Source organism: Grampus griseus (genome assembly GCF_964374135.1).
Source record: "Grampus griseus genome assembly, chromosome: 3".
NCBI classification, from domain to species: domain Eukaryota; kingdom Metazoa; phylum Chordata; class Mammalia; order Artiodactyla; family Delphinidae; genus Grampus; species Grampus griseus.
This window is the reverse complement of record NC_139019.1, coordinates 50700568-50714979: the sequence shown is the minus strand read 5'-3', so window position 1 is coordinate 50714979 and position 14412 is coordinate 50700568. Positions and strand designations below refer to the sequence as shown.

The 14412-nt window shown below is 39.2% G+C and overlaps 1 pseudogene across 1 annotated transcript; it reads right to left on the bottom strand.

The window, feature by feature from the left end:
- Positions 1 to 6221: 6221 nt before the first annotated feature.
- Positions 6222 to 13668, bottom strand: LOC309819822 (beta-citrylglutamate synthase B-like; annotated as a pseudogene). The gene is made up of 2 exons: positions 13603 to 13668; positions 6222 to 7486 (listed from the first exon to the last, which is right to left on the bottom strand). The product of its transcript is annotated as a beta-citrylglutamate synthase B-like (transcript).
- Positions 13669 to 14412: the final 744 nt, after the last annotated feature.

Genomic DNA, 14412 nt, shown 5'->3' with positions numbered 1-14412 from the left:
CTCATTTCTGGCCATTCTATTTGATACTTTGCTGCATTCTCTGGTTTCTCTTTGCTCTCTCATTCTCTCTCTTTCATTCTCTCTCTCCCTCTCTCCCTGTCTCTCTAATAATCACACAACTGACATAAGTGTGACTTTTCCTTGTTCTAAAAAAATACATATTCAGATAAGGATAAAGTCCTCTTTGTTCACCATCCCAGCCTCAGTCCTCTCCTGCCTCCCCAGAAATAATCGTTCTAACCATTTTGCTCTGCAGATCTTCTGTTACACAACTGTTTACTTACATGTCCTTGAAAAAACATGTATTTCATTGTTGTTTATATATGTGTATGTTTTTTATAGAAATTATATATTATATGTATCATTCTATAACATGCCTTTCTTTTTTCTATTTTACTGTGTCTTTGCAGAGGCTTCTGTATTAGTGCACATCTGCTTCAATCTTGTACTTCTGTGTGGTATTCTGAATAACAGATACATCACAGTTTACTAAACCATTCTCTAGTTGGGACATTTAGATTATTTCTAATATTTTAATATTATCAATAATGCTGCAGTAAAATTCTTAAGCATGCCCTCTTCTTCATATGCCTTCATATGTGGGTATATATTTCATTAGTGTATATGAAGAAGTGAAATTGCTGGGTCATAGAGTATACGCATTTACATTTGTAAGAGATACTCTGAAATTTCTTTCCAAGGTGGCTATAACAAATTACATGCATGCTGGCTAATTTTGAGAGTACCTGTTTCCCCACATACTGGTCAGTTTGATATCATTAAACTTTTTCAATTTGTGCCAATTTGACTCTTCATATTGATGCTATATTCTTACCTCTCAGCCTTCCAGTTTCTCTTAGGATTTCACTGATTTAGTCCTTCTTAACATCTCTGAATCTCTGTAGACTGATACTCTATAGCCTGGTAATTATCCCCTCCACACACTTGCGGTACTACCCTCCCACCCATCAGGGTCGCAGAATGCCTGCTCACATAAGTAGTCTTGAGTGGGTGCAGCCCATCTCTGAAAGACTGGGCTTCCAAATTGCTTACTCTTAGGACAACGAGGCAGGGCAGGAGTGAGAGAAAGGAGAAAAAGATGAATTCACACTTCCTAGTCTAAGAAATTGGAAAATGGAGCTTTCCTTGATAGAATTGGGCAGTTGAAGATATTAGGGCTGGAGATGAAAATTTAGAAGTTAGAAGCAAAAGGGGGTCATGGAAGCCTTGAGAAAGGATGTGTCTCTAGGAAGAAGTAAGTGTAGAAAGGGAAAAACGCAAAGGGGTGATTAAGTCCCAAGACATGACAGCAGATAAGAGGTGTGATACAGGAAAGAGTCAATAGAGGGATGGAGAAGGGATGGCCAGGAAAACAGAAGAAGAAACCACTGAATGAGGTGTCACAGAGCAAAGGGCAGAGTCACTTTCAGAGAGTGAGCTGCCTGTTGTCCCAGAGATATCAAATAGGAAAGGGATTTAGTAAAATATCTTTTGGCGAGAAGAGGTCAGTGTGTAAATCTAATGAATGGAAGGAGCAAAACCCAAATTGTAAGTGGGCAATGAGGGTAAGAAGTGGAAGAAGCAGGTGGGGACCATAAGCGTGAGGGGAAGGACAGAAATAGGACATTGTTACAGAATGGCACGTTCTGATAAGTGCACGTTTACCTTTTTTTTTTCTTTTTTAACATCTTTATTGGAGTATAATTGCTTTACAATGGTGTGTTAGTTTCTGCTTTATAGCAAAGTGAATCGGCTATACATATACATATATCCCCATATCTCCTCCCTCTTGCATCTCCCTTGCTTCTAGGTGGTCACAAAGCACCAAGCTGATCTCTCTGTGCGATGTGGCTGCTTCCCACTAGCCATTTTACATTTGGTAGTATATATAAGTCCATGCCACTCTCTTACTTCATCCCAGCTTACCCTTCCCCCTCCCCGTGTCCTCAAGTCCATTCTCTATGTCTGTGTCTTTATTCTTGTCCTGCTCCTAAGTTCTTCAGAATCATTTTTAAGATTCCATATATATATATATATATATATATATATATATATATATATATATATATATATATATATATGTATACATATGTTAGTATACGGTATTTTTTTTTCCTCTTTCTGACTTACTTCACTCCACTCTGTATGACAGACTCTAGGTCCATCCACCTCACTACAAATAACTCAATTTCGTTTCTTTTTATGGCTGAGTGATATTCCATTCTATATATATGCCATGTCTTCTTCATCCATTCATCTGTCAATGGACACTTAGGTTGCTTCCATGTCTTGACTATTGTAAATAGAGCTGCAGTGAATATTGTGGTACATGACTCTTTTTGAATTATGGTTTTCTCAGGGTATATGCCCAGTAGTGGGATGGCTGGGCCGTATGGTAGTTCTATTATTAGTTTGTTAAGGAACCTCTGTACTGTTCTCCATAGTGGTATATCAATTTACTTTCCCACCAACAGTGTAGGGAGGTTCCTTTTTCTCCACACTCTCTCCAGCATTTATTGTTTCTAGATTTTTTGATGATGGCCATTTTGACTGGTGTGAAGTGATACCTCATTGTAGTTTTGATTTGCATTTCTCTAATGATTAGTGATGTTGAACATCCTTTCATGTGTTTGTTGGCAATCTGTATATCTTCTTTGGAGAAATGTCTATTTAGGTCTTCTGCCCATTTTTGGATTGGGTTTTTGTTTTTTTGTTATTAAGCTGCTTGTAAATTTTGGAGATTAATCCTTTGTCCATTGCTTCATTTGCAAATATTTTCTCCCATTCTGAGGGTTGTCTTTTTGTTTTGTTTATGGTTTCCTTTGTTGTGCAAAAGCTTTGAAGTTTTATTAGGTCCCATTTGTTTTTTTTTTATTTCCATTTCTCTGGGAGGTGGGTCAAAAAGGATCTTGCTGTAATTTATGTCATAGAGTGTTCTGCCTATGTTTTCCTCTAAGAGTTTTACAGTGTCTGGCTTTACATTTAGGTTTTTAATCCATTTTGAGTTTATTTTTGTGTATGGTGTTAGGGAGTGTTCTAATTTCATACTTTTACATGTAGCTGTCCAGTTTTCCCAGCACCACTTATTGAAGAGGCTGTCTTTTCTCCATTGTATATTCTTGCCTCCTTTATCAAAAATAAGGTGACCATATGTGTGTGGGTTTAACTCTGGGCTTTCTATTGTGTTCCATTGATCTATATTTTTGTTTTTGTGCCAGTACCATATTGTCTTGATTACTGTAGTTTTGTAGTATAGTCTGAAGTCTTGGAGCCTGATTCCTCCAGATCCGTTTTTCTTTCTCATGATTGCTTTGGCTATTAGGGGTCTTTTGTGTTTCCATACAAATTGTGAAAATTTTTGTTCTAGTTCTGTGAAAAATGCCATTGGTAATTTGATAGGGATTGCATTGAATCTGCAGATTCCTTTGGATAGTATAGTCATTTCCACAATGTTGATTCTTCCAATCCAAGAACATGGTATATCTCTCCATCTGTTTGTATCCTCTTTAATATCTTTCATCAGTGTCTTGTAGTTTTCTGCATACTGGTCTTTTTTCTCCTTAGGTAGGTTTATTCCTGGGTATTTTATTCTTTTTGTTGCAGTGGTAAATGGGAGTGTTTCCTTAATTTCACTTTCAGATTTTTCATCATTAGTGTATAGGAATGCATGAGATTTCTGTGCATTAATTTTGTATCCTGCTACTTTACCAAATTCATTGATTAGCTCTAGTAGTTTCTGGTAGCATCTTTAGGATTCTCTATGTATAGTATCATGCCATCTGCAAACAGTGACAACTTTACTTCTTCTTTTCTGACTTGGATTCCTTTTATTTTTTTTTCTTCACTGATTGCTGTGGCTAAAACTTCCAAAACTATGGTGAATAATAGTGGTGAGAGTGGACAACCTTGTCTTGTTCCTGGTCTTAGAGGAAACGGCTTGAGTTTTTCACCATTGAGAATGATGTTGGCTGTGGGTTTTTCATATATGGGCTTTATTATGTTGGGATAAGTTCCCTCTATGCCTACTTTCTGGAGGGTTTTTATCATAAATGGGTGTTGAATTTTGTCAAAAATTCAGTTTTTTCTGCATCTATTGAGATGATCATATGCTTTTTCTCCTTCAGTTTGTTAGTATGGTTTATCACATTGATTGATTTGTGTATACTGAAGAATCCTTGCATTCCTGGGATAAACCCCAGTTGATCATGGTGTATGATCTTTTTTTTTTTCTATTTGTCAACAATCAACCTTTCACTCCATTTTATTATTATTTAATTCTATAGAAAAAACAAGTTTTATTACATTCCTTTTTTTAAATGGGGTGGAAACTGTACAAATAAGCATGATCAAACCTCTGTTAGAGCTGGTTAATACTGATTTATTGCCTCAAAGTCTCTCTAGTAGTGTCGAAGAAATTATGTTTAAGGTCCACCTGAAAGAAAAAAGCACTGGAGAGGCAAGAAAGGACTCGGGTAAAAAGTTTCAGAGGATTGTAGGGAGATGGAACTTGCTGCTTAAAAAAATTACATTGAGCTCTGGAGCATCTCCATTTCTTAACACACCTTCCAAAGCATTTATTGGGATAGTTTTACCCATGTTTAAAGGCTCATATTATATGCATTTTGGGGCTTTTATAAATTCAGAAATAAAGTAATATAAAGAGTAGAATATTGAAGTCTTCAGAGTAGGGCTATAAGAGTCTCAATACTGCTAAATAAGTCCCCAAACAAAAATGTTCAGTCCACCCCACCCCAAAACCTATGTGTAATAGGAGAAAATGCACAGCAAGAAGCAGAGGAAAAGCATGTATCCTGGAATAAATCATACACTGAACAGTCTAGAAGCAAAGAAAAAAAGCAGACAACATACACATACACAAAAGTCTAAGAAGCAGCTATTCTCCTCATGTCTTTAGGTGGGTACCTCTACCCAGTAGATTACAGTTATGAAAAACGACTCAGTTGTTTTTTTGTTAAAGTAACAAACTGTTTCCCATCATGCTCCATTTTCTAGAATCTTTCCTTTTTGATTGGTTGATTGGTTTCCTTTTTGATTGGTTGATCAAAAAGCACAAAAAGCAAAGCACATAAACATGCAAGAATGCACACGTGTGCACACACACACACGTGCACACACACACCCTCCTAAAATGTGAAAAATGCAGATATATAACGCTGGTGTCAGAAATCACTTCAACTTTATACTTAGGAACTTATAGACCCTTGATTTGCCCCTCAAAAATATTTTCCTTGTCCTTATTCTTTAAATGCTCAACCACCAAAAGAAAAAAGGAAAAAAATAAAAGGCTTTAAAGGCACATGTTTCAAGTCAGTGTCTTGTTAACAAAAAAGGTAGCATTTTCTTCACTTTGGCCATTGTTAAAGATGCAGGCATAGATCAGGGAATGTTAAGACTAGCATGTATTAAAAACAAATGCAACATTAACAGAGCATATATCTTTCAAAAAAGGATAAAACACTAACAGATACAAGTCAATGCACATATTTTAACTAGTGCAATTTTATCTACAATGGAGTAAATGTTATTTTGTGTGCCAGACATTGCAATACTGTTCATTTCCCTTTTATCATGCAAACATGCCAACTTTATCATTAAAAAAACCTTTATGGGGTCACATTCACGTTGCCCTCCCACCCAAATTAAGGGGAAAAAAGTCAATAAAAGAACTCCTCAAGATTTCATAACTATGAACATAAAGCTCCTAGATAATAGTGTATAGGCTGAATTTTCTTATTTGTATAAAAAATTATAATCTAGGTAGATGTCTTCCTCATGGATTACAATACAATGTGAAGTTACACGACTCTGAAATTTGTACCAACTGTACAAAAACAAAAGGAAGAGACCATGAAAAAATTATGTCCTTCATGGCCTGAGAGCCTACACATTTTTGAGTAATTTAAAAGGGTAACTATGAGAGCCTGACATTTTTCTGTATCTCACATCTTCTGCTTCTCTATCTGTAGTATTTGTAAATCAAAGTCAGTAACAGGTTAGTAGCAAAGGTCTCATCTATCTCCCCCTTCCTCCTTCCTAACTAATCCTACTCATTTTTCTCTCATCTTCCTGAGCATTTTCCATGAACAGCATTGCAAGTTGGTTTAAAAAAAATAATAGAAAAAGAAAACAGAATGAAAAAAAGGAAAGAAGAAAAAGAAAGCTTTACAAGGGTTTTGTTGGTTAATTATTTACTGGTGGAATCACTCCACCAGGAGTTTGATTTCATTGGCTAGCAGTTGGTTCATGTTGAATAGGCCCCCTGGGAGCTTGGTGAGCAGCTCTCACTCCATGGTTTCAGGGTCGCTGCCAACAGAGCTGGAACTTATGCTCATGTTGTCGACAGCAGTGTTGTCTGCGGGACCCAGCTCCGGCTCACTAGTCTCACTGGTCATGGACACCACAGAGAGCAGGGACATACGCCAGGCGAGTCGGCTAGAGGGCAAAAGGGAGGCGGCATATTCAGCTATGATACCAGCTACATCTAGGTTATAAGCCTTATCAAAGGCTATGAAACCTACATTTGCATTGTCTCCTTCGCAGACACAGAAGGAGCCGTCGTCTTTCATCAAAAGGTCAGTGCCACACACATCCATTCCCAGGATATTAGACACCTGGATAGCTAGCTGTTTCCCTTGTTTACTCAATGAGCACATCATCCCGACACCACCTAGTGAGCCGTTGCTTTGCATCCTCCCATCTGTTGAACAGCATTATGGTGTCAACCACACGGCCTCCAATGACAATGACATATACATCTCTTCCATGAGACTCTTTAACATATCTCTGAAACGGGGATGGAGCTTCATGGCAAATAAGATGGCTTAGATCAGCCAAATGGCGCTTATCACGAGCCAAGAAAATTGCTTTGCCTCTATGACACCATGTATTCTTCACTACCATTGGGAACTCCAGTACTTCTGCTTCATCAATCATTTTAGCAAAATTTTCATGACCACCATAAGAGAAAGTATCTGGCAGAGGAACACCATGACCTGCCAACTCTTGAAACATCCAGAACTTATTAACACAGTTCAGGATGTCTTGAGGTCAGTTCATCAACCTGCATCCCATCTTCTCTAGATGGCGCAAAACAGTGATGTCACTATCACTTTGCACCCAACCGGTTGGTATTCTCACTACTACTGCCGGAGGGTAGGCAGTAATTAGTTCTCCATTGATACGAAGACCCAGGTTTCCTTGATGGATTGTTAGCACCACCTCATCCATCACCACAGCCCTAAAGTCCAGTTCCTCCTCACAACATTTGGTCTTTAAAGCTCGTAAGATCTCTATTTGGGGATAGTCTTCCCTGATTTGATGATCTGTCAAAAACCACAACTTGGTGGCCACAGAGCTACATATCTTGATCTGCCTGTTCTTCCTTTTCTGGGGTTACTTCCTCCTGAATATACACTCTTTCGAGGATTGTAGGAGCTCTCACAGAGTCTGAAATCAGTAGTGCAGGCTGACAAGAAAGACAGGTGAGAAGACTACGGCAGAACCTTCAGTCCTCTGCTGAAAAATCTCCTTGTATGATCCTTTTATTGTGCTGTTGGATTCTGTTTGCTAGTATTTTGTTGAGGATTTTTGCATCTATGTTCATCAGTGATATTGGCCTGTAGTTTTCTTTCTTTGTGACATCTTTGTCTGGTTTTAGTATCAGGGTGATGGTGGCCTCGTAGAATGAGTTTGGGAGTGTTTCTCCCTCTGCTATATTTTGGAAAATTTGAGAAGGATAGGTGTTAGCTCTTCTCTAAATGATAGAATTTGCCTGTGAAGCCATCTGGTCCCGGGCTTTTGGTTTTTGGAAGATTTCTAATCACAGTCTCAATTTCATTGCTTGTGATTGGTATGTTTATATTTTCTATTTCTTTCTGGTTCAGTCTCGGAACGTTGTGCTTTTCTAAGAATTTGTGCATTTCTTCCAGGTTGTCCATTTTATTGGCATATAGTTGCTTGTAGCAATCTCTCATGATCCTTGGTATTTCTGCAGTGTCAGTTGTTACTTCTCCTTTTTCATTTCTAATTCTATTGATTTGTCTTCTCCCTTTTTTTCTTGATGAGTCTGGCTAATGGTTTATGAATTTTGTTTATCTTCTCAAACAACCAACTTTTAGTTTTATTGATCTTTGCTATTGTTTTCTTCATTTCTTTTCCACTTATTTCTGATCTGATCTTTATTATTTCCTTCTGCTAACTTTAGGGTTTTTTTGTTCTTCTTTCTCTAATTGCTTTAAGTGTAATGTTAGGTTATTTATTTGAGATGTTTCTTGTTTCTTGAGGTAGGATCATATTGCTATAAACTTCCCTCTTAGAACTGCTTTTGCTGCATCCCGTAGGTTTTGGGTCATCGTGTTTTCATTGTCATTTGTTTCTAGGTATTTTTTTATTTCTTCAGTGATCTCTTGGTTATTTAGTACTGTATTGTTTAACCTCCCTGTGTTTTTATTCTTTACAGATTTTTTCCTGTAATTGTTATCTAGTCTTATAGCGTTGTGGTCGGAAGAGATACTTGATAGGATTTCAATTTTCTTAAATTTACCCAGGCTTGATTTGTGACCCAAGATATGATCTATCCTGGAGAATGTTTCATGAGCACTTGAGAAGAAAGTGTATTCTGTTGTTATTAGAAGGAATGTTCTATATATATCAATTAAGTCCATCTTGTTTAATGTATCATTTAAAGCTTGTGTTTCCTTAATTATTTTCATTTTGTATGATCTGTCCATTGGTGAAAGTGGGGTGTTAATGTCCTCTATTATGATAGTGTTCTGTCAATTTCTGCTTCAATATCTGTTAGCATTTGCCTTATGTATTGAAGTGCTCCTATGTTGGGTGCATAAATATTTACAATTGTTATATCTTCTTCTTGGATTGATCCCTTGATCATTATGTAGTGTCCTTCTTTGTCTCTTGTAACAGTCTTTATTTTAAAGTCTATTTTGTCTGATATGAGAATTGCTACTCCAGCTTTCTTTTGATTTCCATTTGCATGGAATACTTTTTTCCATCCCCTCACTTTCAGTCTGTATGTGTCCCTAGGTCTGAAGTGGGTCTCTTGTAGACAGCATATATATGGGTCTTGTTTTTGTATCCATTCAGCTAGTCTATGTCTTTTGGTTGGAGCATTTAATCCATTTACATTTAAGGTAGTTATCGATATGTATGTTCCTTTTACCATTTTCTTAATTGTTTTGGGTGTGTTATTGTAGGTCTTTTCCTTCTCTTGTGTTTCCTGCCTAGAGAAGTTCCTTTAGCATTTGTTGTAATGCTGGTTTGGTGGTGCTGAATTCTCTTACCTTTTGCTTGTCTGTAAAGGTTTTAATTTCTCCATCGAAACTGAATGAGATCCTTGCTGTGTAGAATAATCTTGGTTGTAGGTTTTTCCCTTTCATCACTTTCAGTATGTCCTGCCACTCCCTTCCGGCTTGCAGAGTTTCTGCTGAAAGATCAGCTGTTCACCTTATGGGGATTCCCTTGTATTTTATTTGTTGTTTTTCCCTTGCTGCTTTAAAAATTTTTTCTTTGTATTTAATTTTTGATCGTTTGACTAATATGTGTCTTGGCATGTTTCTCCTTGGATTTATCCTCTATGGGACTCTCTGCACTTCCTGGACTTGACTATTTCCTTTCCCACCTTAGAGAAGTTTTCAACTATAATTTCTTCAAATATTTTCTCAGTCCCTTTTTTTTCTCTTCTTCTTCTGGGACCCCTATAATTTGAATGTTGGTGCCTTTAATGTTGTCCCCGAGGTCTCTAAAACTGTCCTCAATTCTTTTAATTCTTTTTTCTTTATTCTGCACTGCAGTAGTTATTTCCACTATTTTATCTTCCAGGTCACTTATCCTTTCTTCTGCCTCAGTTATTCTGCTCTTGATTCCTTCTAGAGACTTTTTAATTTTCATTTATTATGTTGTTCATCATTGTTTGTTTGCTGTTTAGTTCTTCTAAGTCCTTGTTAAACGTTTCTTGTATTTTCTCCATTCTATTTCCAAGATTTTGGGTCATCTTTACTATCATTACTCTGAATTATTTTTCAGGTAGACTGCCTATTTCCTCTTCATTTTTTTAGTCTGGTGGGATTTTACCTTGCTCTTTCATCTGCTGTGTGTTTCTCTGTCTTCTCATTTTGCTTCACTTACTGTGTTTGGGGTCTTCTTTTCACTGGCTGCACGTTCGTAGTTCCCATTGTTTTTGGTGTCTGCCCCCTGGTGGCTAAGGTTGGTTCAGTGGGTTGTGTAGGCTTCCTGGCAGAGGGGACTAGTGCCTGTGTTCTGGTGGATGAGGCTGGATCTTGTGTCTCTGGTGGGCAGGACTGTGTCCGGTGGTGTGTTTTGGGGTGTCTGTGGACTTATTATGATTTTAGGCAGCCTCTCTGCTAATGGGTGGTGTTGTGTTCCTGTCTTGCTAGTTGTTTGGCATAGGGTGTCCAGCACTGTAGCTTGCTGGTTGTTGAGTGGAGCTGGGTCTCAGCGTTGAGATGGAGATCTCTGGGAGAGCTTTTGCTGTTTGATATTATGTGGAGCCAGCAAGTCTCGGGTGGGCCAATGTCCTGAACTCAGCTCTCCCACCTCAGAGGCACAGGCCTGACACACAGCCAGAGCACCAAGACTCTGTCAGCCACACGGCTCAGAAGAAAAGGGAGAAAAGAAAGAAAGAAAGAAAAATAAAATAAAATCATTAAAATAAAAAGTTTGAAAAATTAATAAAAAGTAAAAAGTAATAAAAAGAAAAGGAAGAAAGAAAGAAACAAGAGAGCAACCAAACGAAAAAACAAATCCACCAATGATAACAAGTGCTAAAAACTACACTAAAAAAAAAAACAAACCCCAACAGACAGACTGAACCCTAGGACAAATGGTAAAAGCAAAGCTATACAAACAAAATCACACAAAGAAGCATACACATACACACTCACAAAAAGCGAAAAAGGAAAAAATATATATTTATCTATATATAAAAAAAAGGAAGAAGAGAACAACCCAATCAATAAACAAATCTACCAATGATAATAAACTCTAAATACTAAACTAAGATAAATGTAAAACCAGACACAAATTAGATGCAGAAAGCAAACCCCAAGTCTACAGTTGCTCCCAAAGTCCACTGCCTCAATTTTGGGATGATTCGCTGTCTATTCAGGTATTCCACAGATGCAGGGTACATGACGTTGATTGTGGAGCTTTAATCTGCTGCTCCTGAGGCTGCTGGGAGAAATTTCCCTTTCTCTTCTTTGTTCTCACAGCTCCCAGGGGCTCAGCTTTGGATTTGGCGCCGCCTCTGCGTGTAGGTTGCCTGAGGGCGTCTGTTCTTCGCTCAGACAGGACGGGGTTAAAGGAGCAGCTGATTCGGGGGCTCTGGCTCACTCAGGCCGGGGGGAGGGAGGGGTACGGAATGGAGGGTGAGACTGCAGTGGCAGAGGCTGGCGTGATGTTGCATCAGCCTGAGGCGGGCTGTGTGTGCTGCCAGGGAGGTTGTCCCTGGATCACAGGACCCTGGCAGTGGCAGGCTGCACAGGCTTCCGGGAGGGGAGGTGTGGATAGTGACCTGTGCTCGCACACAGGTTTCTTGGTGGTGGCAGCAGCAGCCTTAGCATCTCATGCCCGTCTCTGGGGTCCGCGCTGATAGCTGCGGCTCACACCCGTCTCTGAAGCGCCTATAAGCGGTGCTCTTAATCCCCTCTCCTCGCGCACCAGGAAACAAAGAGGCAAGAAAAAGTCTCTTGTTTCTTCAGCAGCTCCAGACTTTTTCCCAGACTCCCTCCCGGCTAGCTGCACTAGCCCCTTCAGGCTGTGTTCACGCAGCCAACCCCAGTCCTCTCCCTGGGATCCAACTGAAGCCGAGCCTCAGCTCCCAGCCACGCCCACCCCAGCGGGTGAGCAGACAAGCCTCTCTGGCTGGTGAGTGCTGGTCGGCACCGATGCTCTGTGCGGGAATCTCTCCGTTTTGACCTCTGCACCCTTGTGGCTGTGCTCTTCTCCGTGGCCCTGAAGCTTCCCACCTCCGCCACCCGCAGTCTCTGCCCGCGAAGGGGCTTCCTAGTGTGTGGAAACCTTTCCTCCTTCACAGCTCCCTCCCACTGGTGCAGGTCCCGTCTGTATTATTTTGTCTCTGTTTTTTCTTTTTTCCTTTGCCCTACCCAGGTACGTGCAGAGTTTCTTGCATTTTGGGAAGTCTGAGGTCTTCTGCCAGCATTCAGTAGGTGTTCTGTAGGAGTTGTTCCACATGTAGATGTATATCTGATGTATTTGTGGGGAGGAAGGTGATCTCTGTGTCTTACTCCGCCATCTTGAAGGTTTCTCCCGTTTACCTTTTAAAGGATGTGTTTGAAAAAAAAAGGGAAGAACCAGTCGATAAGCAAAGATAGAAGATTTTTTAATAAAAAGATATAATTATAGAAAAAGGCATCAGAGGAGAGAAAAATGTAGTCCACCATGCAAATGAATGGAAACCTACTGATTTTTTTTTTGCAAATGGGAAGAGTCTGGACAATCTTTCCAAGAGTCCTTAATAGGAATTCCAGTGTTGCTGATCTCAGTTTAAAACTGACAATAAAATCCATGTTGCTGATCTCAGTTTAAAACTGAAAATAGGGCTTCCCTGGTGGCGCAGTGGTTGAAAGTCTGCCTGCCGATGCAGGGGACGCTGGTTCATGCCCCGGTCCCGGAGGATCCCACATGCCGTGGAGCAGCTAGGCCCGTGAGCCATGGCCGCTGAGCCTGCACGTCCGGAGCACTCCGCAATGGGAGAGGCCACAGCAGTGAGAGGCCCGCGTACCACCAAAAACAAAAAAAACAAAAAAAACTGAAAATAAAACCCATGTTTAATGTATCTAGGTCCTTAGAATAGGTTAATAAAATAATCTTTTGAATAAATAAAGCGTTACAAAATAACATGAGCTGGGTTTGTGGATTGAGGCATTTGAAATCTGGAGTTTTCAGTCTAATTCCTGAAATTCTGATGCATCACAGGGTAGTAAGGGACATTGAGTCTCCCACTACGGAGGCCAGCTCAGAACCTGGCTTGTATTTTTTCTCAAAGGTTGGTTCTGGAAAAATATTCTACAATTTCTTTCAATTACCTGTTCTAGCAACCAACAAACTTTGCAGTCAGGACACTGTTCTTTCTGCATATTCTAATTTTCTTCCTGGAGTAATTTAATTCCATTTCCTTAGTGCATATAGGAAATACATAGCATTTGGTGCCAGACTTGAAGTAAAATGGATGAGTTAAAATAAAAACCGGCTTTTGAAAATGGTGGTGTAGCTAAGTCTTTTAAACTCGGACAGAAATGGGGAGAGAATTAGGTCAGGAGAGTATGTCTTAACACCAAGGCATAGAAGATCTAGGGTTTTTCCTCCTTGAGGGAATTGAGGAATAAGAAGGTACCTCCAGGTGAGTGTGACACAGAGGTTTCAACCTCAGACTAGATAGATTCCAGCCTCTTCTGTCTGGCTTGTTCTGCCCTCTCTCTATTTCTGTGGTAGTTGGAAGGACGTATCTGATGTCTCTGTTCTGATCGTCTGGCAGGAGGAGAGAGTGTCTGACTTCCAATTTGGCAGAAAATCCATCTGCAGTACCTCTGGCTTGTTCAAACTGCCAGTGCAGAGTCTATCACCAGCTCTACTGATTTGCTGCATGATCATGGGTACAATGAGGCCACTATTCTCTTTACTGTAACCCTTACATCCTTAAAGAGTCATATCAAGTCACCTGTCAGGTTTTTTCTTTCCAGGCAAAAATACTTTAGTTCCTGCATCCTTCCCTCAAAGATGTACACAGTTTTTAGCTTTCAAAATAATTGAAACTAACTTCTATAACAAGGCTCTAACAATAACTTGATTAAAGTAAAAGCCACTTTCTTATTCCTTCATATTATATCTAACTAATACATTGAGGATCTAACTACTACTTTTAAAATTAAATGGCTGCTTTAATAATCTATGTTGACTTTGTGATCCAAATGACAGATAGGAAATCATTCTCACCTTATATGACAATATTAGTAAGAGAAAGTATGTAACAGTAGACTTTTAGACCAGGCCTAAAAAAAGACATAAAATAGATAAGACAGAAATAAAGGTTGTTAACCAGAAATTTCAAAAAGAAAGGCCTTTGTTTTATTGCTTGGCTATTTTTTGTGCATTAAAAGGAGCTAATGACTCCCTCCTTTTTATAAATCACATCTTTCTTGCTACTCTATAGTTATAATTGCAATAAAAATTACTAAAATGTTCTTAGGTAAATAGACTGGGAAGGACTCCACATCTGGAGGAAATGTCTGAATCTGGCACAGTCAAGGATATAGTGAGGAAGAAGAAACTAATATTGAATGATTGATAGATGATCCTTCGTTACAAGACTAAAAGACAACAGAGCATTTCAGTTTT